Here is a 10,485-nt window from a genome sequence, read left to right on the forward strand (position 1 = left end):
TTTACAATAGGTGCTCAAAGAACAAAGAAGACTTTAAGGGTTTTGGGTTTTTTTGTTTGTTTGTTTGTTTGGGGTTTTTTGAGGGAAGGTAGAGAGACCCAGTTCCTGTTATACCAACAATGTACACCCTGTCTCGGACCCTAACACCACAGAGAAGTCCCATGAGGACTGAGGAAACTACCATGCTCATTCACACAACATCTCTGATTGGTCTGGAGTTGCTTTCAGATGCATTAACTCCGTCCTGTTTCCAGCCTGCTCCATGAATGCGCTGAGCACACCCCCCCGTAAAGTAGAAAGCCATTAGTGTGTATAGGACTTGTCATCAGTACTACAGACAACCTCAAGGTTCAGCCTAAGAGGATACAGGCGGTTACCACCAGCATCTTCTGTACCAGACTTTCCAGCCCCAAATACTTTTACTTTCACTCTCATTTCCCTAGGATTGTATTTTCCAAGTAAACCATTTAGATTTATTCCTTGCCTCAGCATATGTTTTCTAAGGAACCTGGGTACAGTAGATGCTGAAAGCCCACCCTCCATCTTCTTGTCCCACTTGAGTTCACTTGCAGCCACAGTAGACAATCTTCATGCTCTGAGAGTTTACCACTTCAAGTGCTTATATCTCAGATATTCTTTTCCTTACAGCTTTCTCCTGAACCATGGAGTATGAATCAAAGGTGTGTTTCACATGACTTCTCAGAAAGCCCACAGGGATGACTCCAGTAGTACACAGAGAAAACTTGTTCATTAGTCTGCCCTGTTTCGTGCTTCCCCAGAAAACTAACTCTACCTAAATCCTGTGTCTGGGTCTGCTTTTTGGGCGATCCAAATTAATACAGGAGGTAAGACTCTATGCTTGTTATGAAAAGGTTAATTCTACCCACCAATCCTGATATAATTGACTGATATAGCTCTAATTAACTCAACAGATATAAAATAACTATACATCTTTTCTTAAAATAGGAATATTGCAAAATGCACTGCTTCTTGTAAAAATTTACAAGTAAAATAAGGTGACTCTAACAAATTAACATACAATACAGGATCCCAATTTACTAGCAAAGCACTGATAGAGGATTTATTCTATGAAGTGTATCAGGACAACAGGCTACCCATTTGGAAAAGTATACAATTAGATACCTATCTCATTCCTTATAGCAAAATAAATTCCACAATTAAGCATAAAAGCTGAAACCAACATAATCCCAGAAAAAATTGATTATTTCAATGTAATCTCAAGCAGAAATACAAAACTTAGCAAATAGAACAATAGGCCGATAAATATTACTATAATCAACTTCAATGGTTTCTTTTATATATACTTTAAGTTCTGGGGGTACATGTGCAGAATGTGCAGTTTTCTTACATCGGTATACACGTGCCATGGTGGTTTGCTGCACCCACCAACCTGTCACCTACATTAGGTATTTCTTGCAGTGCAATCCTTCCCCTAGCCCTCCACCACCCAACAGACCCAGTACGTGATGTTCTCCTCCCTGTGTCCAGGTGTTCTCATTGTTCAACTCCCACTTTTGAGTGAGAACATGCAGTATTTTGTTTTCTGTTCCTGTGTTAGTTTGCTGAGAATGATGGTTTCCAGCTTCATCCATGTCCCTGCAAAGGACATGCACTCATCCTTTTTATGGCTGCATAGTATTCCATGGTGTATATGTGCCACATTTTCTTTATGCAGTCTATCATTGATGGACATTTGGGTTGGTTCCAAGTCTTTGCTTCTATGAATAGTGCCACAAAAAACATACGTATGCATGTGCTTTTATAGTAGAATGATTTATAATCCTTTGGGTGTATACCCAGTAATGGGATTGCTGGGTCAAATAGTATTTCTAGCTCTAGATCCTTGAGGAATCACTACACTGTCTTCCACAATGGTTGAACTAATTTACACTCCCACCAACAGTGTAAAAGCAGTCCTATTTCTCCACATCCTCTCCAGCATCTGTTGTTTCCTGACTTTTTAATGATCACCATTCTAACTGGCGTGAGATGGTATCTCATTGTGGTTTTCATTGCCATTTCTCTAATGACCAGTGATGATGAGAATTTTTTCATATGTTTGTTGGCTGCATAAATGTCTTCTTTTGAGAACTGTCGGTTCATATACTTTGCCCACTTTTTGATTTTTTTGTGTGTAAATTTGTTAAAGTTATTTGTAGATTCTGGATATTAGTCCTTTGTCAGATGGATAGATTGCAAAAATTTTCACTCATTCTGTATGTTGCCTGTTCACTCTGATGACAGTTTCTTTTGCTGTGCAGAAGCTCTTTAGTTTAATTAGATCCCATTTGTCAATTTTGGCTTTTGTTGCCTTTGCTTTTGGTGTTTTAGACATGAAGTGTTTGCCCTTGCCTGTGTCCTGAATGATATGGCCTAGGTTTTTTTCTAGGATTTTTATGGTTTTAGGTCTTACATTTAAGTCTTTAATCCATCTTGAGTTGATTTTTGTATAAGGTGTAAGGAAGGGGTCTAGTTTCAGTTTTCTGCAGATGGCTAGCCAGTTTTCCCAACACCATTTATTAAATGAGGAATCGTTTCCCCATTGCTTGTTTTTGTCAGATTTGTCAAAGATCAGATGGTTGTAGATGTGTGGTGCTATTTCTGAGGACTGTCTTCTGTTCCATTGGTCTATATATCTGTTTTTGTACCAGTACCATGCTGTTTTGGTTACAGTAGCCTTGTAGTATACTTTGAAGTGAGGTAGCCTGATGCCTCCAGCTTTGTTGTTTTTGCTCAGGATTGTCTATGCGGGCTCTTTTTTGGTTCCATATGAAGTTTAAAGTAGTCTTCTCCACTTCAGTGAAGAAAGTCAATGGTAGCTTGATGGGCATGGCATTGAATCTATAAATTACTTTGGGCAGTATGGCCATCTTCATGATATTGATTCTTCCTATCCATAAGCATGGAATGTTTTTCCATTTGTTTGTTTCCTCTCTTCTTTCCTTGAGCAGTGATTTGTAGTTCTCCTTGAGGAGGTCTTTCACATCCCTTGTAAGTTGTATTGCTAGGTATTTTATTATCTTAGTGGCAATTGTGAATGGCAGTTCACTCATGACTTGGCTCTCTGCTTGTCTGTTACTGGTGTATAGGAATGCTTGTGATTTTTGCACATTGATTTTGTACCCGAGACTTTGCTGAAGTTGCTTATCAGCTTAAGGAGATTTTGGGCTGAGACAATGGGGTTTCTTAATATGCAGTCATGTCATCTGCAAACAGAGACAATTTGACTTCCTCTCTTCCTATTTGAATACCCCTTATTTTTTTCTCTTGCCTGATTGCCTTGGCCAGAACTTCCTATACTACGTTGAATAGGAGTGGTGAGAGAGGGCATCCTTGTCTTGTGCCGGTTTTCAAAAAGAATGCTTCCAGCTTTTGCCCAATCAGTATGATATTGGCTATGGGTTTGCCATAAATACCTCTTATTAATTTGAGATATATTCCATCGATACCTAGTTTATTGAGAGTTTTTAGCATGAAGCGTTGTTGAATTTTGTCAAAGGCCTTTTCTGCATCTACTGAGATAATCATGAGATTTTTGTCATTGGTTCTGTTTATGTGATGGATTGTGTTTATTGATTTGCATATGTTGAACCAGCCTTGCATCCCAGGTATGAAGCCGACTTGATCATGGTGGATAAGCTTTTTGATGTGCTGCTGGATTCGATTTGCCAGTATTTTATTGAGGATTTTTGCATCGATGTTCATCAGGGATATTGGCCTGAAAGTTTCCTTTTTTGTTGTGTCTCTGCCAGGTTTTGGTATCAGGATGATGCTGGCCTCACAAAATGACTTAGGGAGGAGTCCCTCTTTTTCTGCTGCTTGGGATAGTTCCAGAAGGAATAGTGCCTGCTCCTCCTTGTACCTCTGGTAGAATTAGGCTGTGAATCCATCTGGTCCTGGACTTTTTTTGGTTGGTAGGCTATTAATTACTGCCTCAATTACAGAACTTGTTATTTGGTCTATTCAAGGATTTGACTTCTTCCTCATTTAGACTTGGGAGGGTGTATATGGCCAGGAATTTATCCATTTCTTCTAGATTTTCTAGTTTATTTGCATAGAGATGTTTATAGTGTTCTCTGATAGCAGTTTGTATTTCTGTGGGAATAAACCATTTCAAAAAAGAATCAATAAACTGGAGCAGTTATCTGTGGTCTCCATATGGATGTGTACACTTACAATATGTGGAGCTTTCTCTGATTTAACCAGATTGTATTCTTGATTCACTCCTCCCTCCTTGTATGGCTCCAGTAGCTGTCCTCTGCTTCTTTTTGATAGCACATTGTTGGACCCTCTCCATCTCTATTCCTAGAAGGCATCAAACCATAAAGGATGACCACAAAGTAATGGGGCACACAAGTGGAACACTTACGATTTCATAAGGAATGTTTCTACGAAGATATAATATTTAACCTCTATTGAGAGAAAATAGGAGATTTCCAGGGCAAGGGAGTAGGGGCAGGGTGGTAAACAGCATTTTGGGAATGGGGATTTCATGTACAAATATGCACAGAATGACACAGCCAAACATATTGTAAACAAAGTTGGCAAGTGTAATAAAAAATGATATCCAAAAAGTTTTTTGACTCTATTTACAGAGTGCCATTCAGAAGTTAACTGATCAATACAAAGGGTATCTGATTCACTCTGTTTTCAAGAGACAGGCTTTCCAAAAACACTGAGAATAGACTGAAGGGAAGATACACTGGAGGACAAAAGACCAGCAAAGTGCACCAGGTTCAAACTGCAGCATTTTAAATAAACACATTTTAAATATTCAAAGTTTAATTTTGAGCAAGAGCTCCAGGAGTTAAAAGAGAGGATCAGAATGACATCATCAAGGTATCAAAATATTATTTTTACTTTTCATAATTAATTCATGTATTTAATACTCCATTCAAATCCATTGCTTCATTGAAGTGTTTACTGTGTAGTAAGCACTGTGCACTGTTCAAGCTATTGAGGACACAATAGTGAGCAAAACAGATAAAACTACCCCACTCTCATGGAGATTATATTTTGGTATGCAAAGCAAATGCTCCAAAAGGATATCCAAACTGCCAAGTTAAAACAAAGAGCTAGGAAACACACAGGGAGCAAGTCAAGAGCTTTTATCAGACAAACAACAATCTTTTATACTTTAAAAAATTCACTTATTTCTCTCTTTTGGCAACCAAATAAACCCAAAGACTTGGGTGGGACAAATATTATTATGACCCCTGCCCCCTTTTAGATTTTGAAGCAAAACGTCAGAAAATGTAAGTAATTTTCCCACATTGATAAATGTCAGTAGAGAGGTAAGCTTCACCCCTGGACACTCTGATGCAGAAACATCTCATGCCTTTCCCATAAGTCATCTCTAAGCACGAGAAACAACAAGGACTAAAGGGAGGGAAGGATGTAGCTTCAGTTGCTGCTTAAAACAATGAACAATAGATAGAAACATGTTAAGAATAACCTGCACTTAATGACAATGTTTGTGGTACTGACGTAAGGGAAGATCTTTGCAGCTTTCTGGAAATGGTCAAAAATGTGCTCAGTTTCAGGGATGTACTAACATTTCTGCTGTGAAGAGACTAAAGTGTACTAATGCATGGAATATTAAATTAGAGACATTTTCTTAACCTGATGAATGAGCCTTAGTTTCTTTGGGACCAGAACATTGTCGTAGATACATAAGAAGCCTAACAGTAAACAGGAAAATCAAAACAGACAAAGAAGGAATCACAACCAGTGGCAAAAAAAACTCTTCTCTTTGGAGTTGCTGGGCCACTGTCAACACTGCCCCCATGGCCTCTGTCCTGGCAGTAGGGCGGGGACCACCCATAGCCACAGTGGCAGTGATGTTTGTTATTGCAGATCTCCTTCATATTGCAGGTCTCAGGAAGGCAGATGTGTGACAAGACAGACAGACTGACACACTTCTTGTGGATGCAGATCTTTCCTGGGCCACACACAGTACCATCTTTCACTTCACCAATGTCAGGTATGTTCATCCTTAAATAATAGTCAATACCCCAGCAGGTGACACCATTGACATGAGTGCGCTGCAAAGTAAAATGATCTTGGAGAAGAGGAATGTCTCTCACATTCTCACATTGAACTCTCCCACAAAAGACATCAGAGATATGACATTTTAGATATGTTGTGCCATTTATACCACAGTGACCAAAACGGTTTCCCTGAGAGTTGATTTCTTTATAGCAATTCTGAGATGCACTTTTTGCATCTTTACTAAAAATCTCCCTGCAATGCTGGTCATGGTTATTACACCTCTTTTGATAGCAGTAGGCACTGTCACTACAGGGATCCTGTCCTGCACATATCTATCTTCTGGACACTGAAGGGATGTTCCATTGCACCAATCTGGAAGGTCACATTCATTGACCTCTTGTCTACAGAGTTCCCCTGATGGCATGGACTTGCAGTCTTTGCAACAAAGCCCAAAAGCACAGGCAGCCCCAGGCCTTAGAGTGCAGTTCAACAGACAACAGGCTTCTTGTTCACACTGCTGTACGGATCCACAGTCACACTGCTCTTCTCTTTCAACCACACCATTCCCACAGCGCTTTAGCATAAAGATTTCCCCCAATCTTGGAGGATTATGCAGACATGATCCCTGGTTTAAGGTGGTCTTCATAAAATCAGCATAACTGCAATTGGTGAACTTCTCTGCTGGCACTCTAAAAGTACACATGCTACAACCTCTTTTCCCACAAAAACAGAATTCTTCTGGCTGGGCGTGGTGGCTCACGCTTGTAATCCCAGCACTTTGGGAGGATGAGGCGGGCGGATCACGAGGTCAGTAGATCGAGACTGCGGTGAAACCCCATCTCTACTAAAAATACAAAAAATTAGCCGGGCGTGATGGCGGGCGCCTGTAGTCCCAGCTACTCGGAGAGGCTGAGGCAGGAGAATGGTGTGAACCAGGGAGGCGGAGCTTGCAGTGAGCTGAGATTGCGCCACTGCACTCCAGCCTGGGCGACAGAGCCAGACTCCGTCTCAAGAAAAAAAACAAAAAACAAAAAGAAAAAAACCAGAATTCTTCTTCGTGCTGCATACCCAAAGAATGATGTAACTCATGGGCCACAGTGTTGGCAAAAAGAGACCAGGTATCTCCTTGAAAATTATCAACTCTATAATCAACAGTTGGACAACATATTCCTGCAATGTGGGCTAGGCCAAGTATACTTATAAGTGAATTTTTTATGAACATATGTGCAGCATCATGCTGTAGCTGGGAATGACTGATTTGTTTCCATTGAGAGAAATCATTTAGGATCTGTTCTATGCTTGTCATTGGGAAAACATTTCCTTGATTCCAAATTTCAATTCCAATCAAAATTATATAAGTACCTAACTGCTGATACATGGAATCCACTATGTTGACAACAAGAAATACATCCTCTTGCACCTTTGAGTTGTTGCTTTGAGAGTAAATGAAGAAATCATGGTTCACCACAACAACTAGCTCCAGAAACCATGCATGAGTCCACCAGTCACCAGCAAATTTTGGTTCCAGAGCTGAGTTCTCAGTCTCTTCAAATTCCAGCTGTTGGTGTGCTACTTCCTTCTCTGTTAAGCTACATCTCATAGCTGGGAATTGTGTCTCATTACTGTTTACTTTGTAAACCAGGTGTTCAAATGTGGCAGAGTGCCTGATGGGTTCAATTTCATGAGTGAGGCCATTTATTTTTAATACTCCTCAAAAGCCCCCAAAACAAGCACTGAACACAACCAGAGACTCAGGGGCCCCTCCACGTAACCATGATAGTAACAGTCATCTGGGATGAAGAGCTGATCTTCCAGGAGGGCACGCTCATCTGTGTAGGTGAACACTGGGAGGTGTCTAGAAACCAAGAGCTTCTTGACCCTCATATGAACAACGTGTTTCTGGCCCCCAAACTGCAGACTATAGGAGAGCCATCCAGGAGCCTTTGCACTTCTGCCCCTGCTGATCACCTTCAAGGGGATCACCACTTCTGGGGAAGTGAAATGCTGGGAGGGTCCAGCCTGACAGTAGCCAGAAATAGACAAAAATACCCCAAGCCAGAGCAGCAGAAGAGTGACCCTGATGTACACTAGGGTCCCATCCACTGCCATTATGAAGCTGTCGTTATGGAGCCATCTGTCCAGAGCAGAAGAGGACAAGGTGTGAGGCACTGCTGGTCTGGTTCCTCCCTCTAAGCTGCTCAGGATGCAGGGCTGACCCTATGGATCTGTGTCCTGGCAGAGTTAGATCAGAACTGCAGTGCTGGAAGTAAAAATAAAAAGATGGGTTGGAAAGGTGATAAGTAAGGAAATCAGGAGAGAAAAAGAATGGAGTAGTGAAAAACTGGTTGATGAATCAAGAAAATGCTTTGGATTTGCTTTTAGTAAATGAGGGTGGGGAGTTAGGGGGTATAGAGGAGACAACGTTGGCCGTGTGGTGATAATAGTTGAAGTTGGAAGATGGATACTTAGTTATCTCAATCTTTACAGGCAGTATGAAAATGTCCATAATAAAAAGTAAAAGCAAAAGTAAAGAAACTTAAGAGTAGGGTGGCTCTATATCTCAATTTGTCCAAGATAGTATTAGTTTATGCCTGTTGCCCTTGCAATAACTATTGATAGTGTCTTCTTTGACTGTCAAAACTGGAGACATCAAAAATAATCACAATTCTGTGTCAAGTTGCATCAGTCTTATGATTTACTTTAGTTTCTTTAGCTCAAAGTTATTTACTATTCCACATTGTATTCATCTTTACTTATAACTTTATTAGACTGTAAGATTCTTGACTCCATGGTTTATGATTTTCATTTATTTTAGTATCCTCTATAATGTCTTGTATAGTTCTGTGTACAATGAAAAATGAAAATGGGAGGAAGGGTGGCGAAGTGTTTTGCATTATAAATTAATGCTACTAAAATGTATTCATATTGTATTATAATTTTTAGAAAAGAAAATTCATGAAACACTGACGTCCTTTGAGGGTATGGAGAACATAATGTTTTTCTCCCCAGTTACTGACAGGAGAGTCCCAAAGACAAAAAGAAAACCTTTCAGAAGAGAAAATGAGAATCTGTGCAGTTTAAAGGTCTTCGGAAAAGGAACTCTAGTCTTATTAGGGCAAAATCATTGGAGAGTCTGGTATTTTAGGATTGCCAGGGAAGAGTCCCAATGTTTGCTCAAATATATTTACCAACAGTGTTTGAAAGTGGGGAATTTCTGCACCTGTCATACAGTCTGGCTGGCAACACTCATCCATTTCTTTCTCTATTTATTAAACAAGGCTTTATGTGTGTGGAGCATACAAAGTGCAGGACATTGTGCTAGATATTAGAGAAAGAAAATCAAAATACAGAGCATTAAAGAAATTATCAATTTAGTGCAGAAACTTGTGGCAGGAGCAAGAATAAGCTTTAGGAGGCCTATAATATTATATTCAATATTTTATATATTTTGTGCCTTTTTTTTTTTTGCTGAGGAGAGTGTCCATATATTTCGTCATAGTCTCAAATGACTGTCAAAAGTGAGGCTAATAAGCACTGAGCATGTGTAGAAACAAACAAACAGGTAATTGTAATATGATCAAAACCAGATTAATCTGAAGATAACAAAGTTTATGCTTCAGGGATCCTCATTGTACAAACCTCCATAAAGACCCTGAAAGGGGCTCCGCAATGGACTTTATGAAACTCCTCAAATTATGAGTGATCAAAATTAGTCACTATACAAGAAAAATCAGAAATATTATAACTGAAAAACTCTGAAATATTATAACTCATACATAAAAGACTTAATAAAGGCTTTCTAAAATTTGACAATAGTAAATTTAATTATTTATCTCATTACCAATAACAAGCTATGAAGCTGAATTTTCTTTTCTAAACCATTAATAATGCAAAATAAATTTGTATTAAACATACCAGGGAAAGGCAAATGCCTTTCAGTTCTTGCCATAGAAATTATAACAAAATGATTCTGTTAAGGGAGACAATTAAATAAGAAGCAATTTAAAAACTGTAGGGAAAAGGTATCATAAAAGTGAGTCAGGAAGTTGATTAATATAAATATGAAGGGATTAAATTTTTGCATGTTTATGGTGTTTTCAACTTTTTAATATTTATAATTTGTTGCAGCTTCTTTCTTATGCTAAATAAATCCTCATTTTCATACTTATTTTCTGCAATTGTAACTTGGTATTATTTTTCTTAAAGTGGGGCCCTCATCTTGCATCAGGCCCAAAAACTTAATTTCACCTCTGACTGTGATCAACATATGGATGAAGGTAGGTGCCGTTTCTTATAAGAACAAAAAGGAAAAGCATTTAAATCAAGCTAATCTAAGACTTACACAGAAGATATAAAAATGAACATGCCTGATCCAACACCAATCATCTCCTGGATTTTGAATCCATTTCTAATCAATGCTTTCTTTGCCCTGAGTCAAGTTGCCTTATATTCTCTTCTTATACCTTCCCTTGT

At 39.1% G+C, this 10,485-nt stretch overlaps 1 pseudogene; it reads right to left on the reverse strand.

Moving 5' to 3' along the window:
- Positions 1-5,638: 5,638 nt before the first annotated feature.
- LOC100579710 lies at positions 5,639-8,121 on the reverse strand (annotated as a pseudogene).
- Between the last annotated feature and the right edge of the window lie 2,364 nt (positions 8,122-10,485).

The sequence above is a fragment of the Nomascus leucogenys genome, chromosome 1a (assembly GCF_006542625.1).
Source record: "Nomascus leucogenys isolate Asia chromosome 1a, Asia_NLE_v1, whole genome shotgun sequence".
NCBI lineage: Eukaryota > Metazoa > Chordata > Mammalia > Primates > Hylobatidae > Nomascus > Nomascus leucogenys.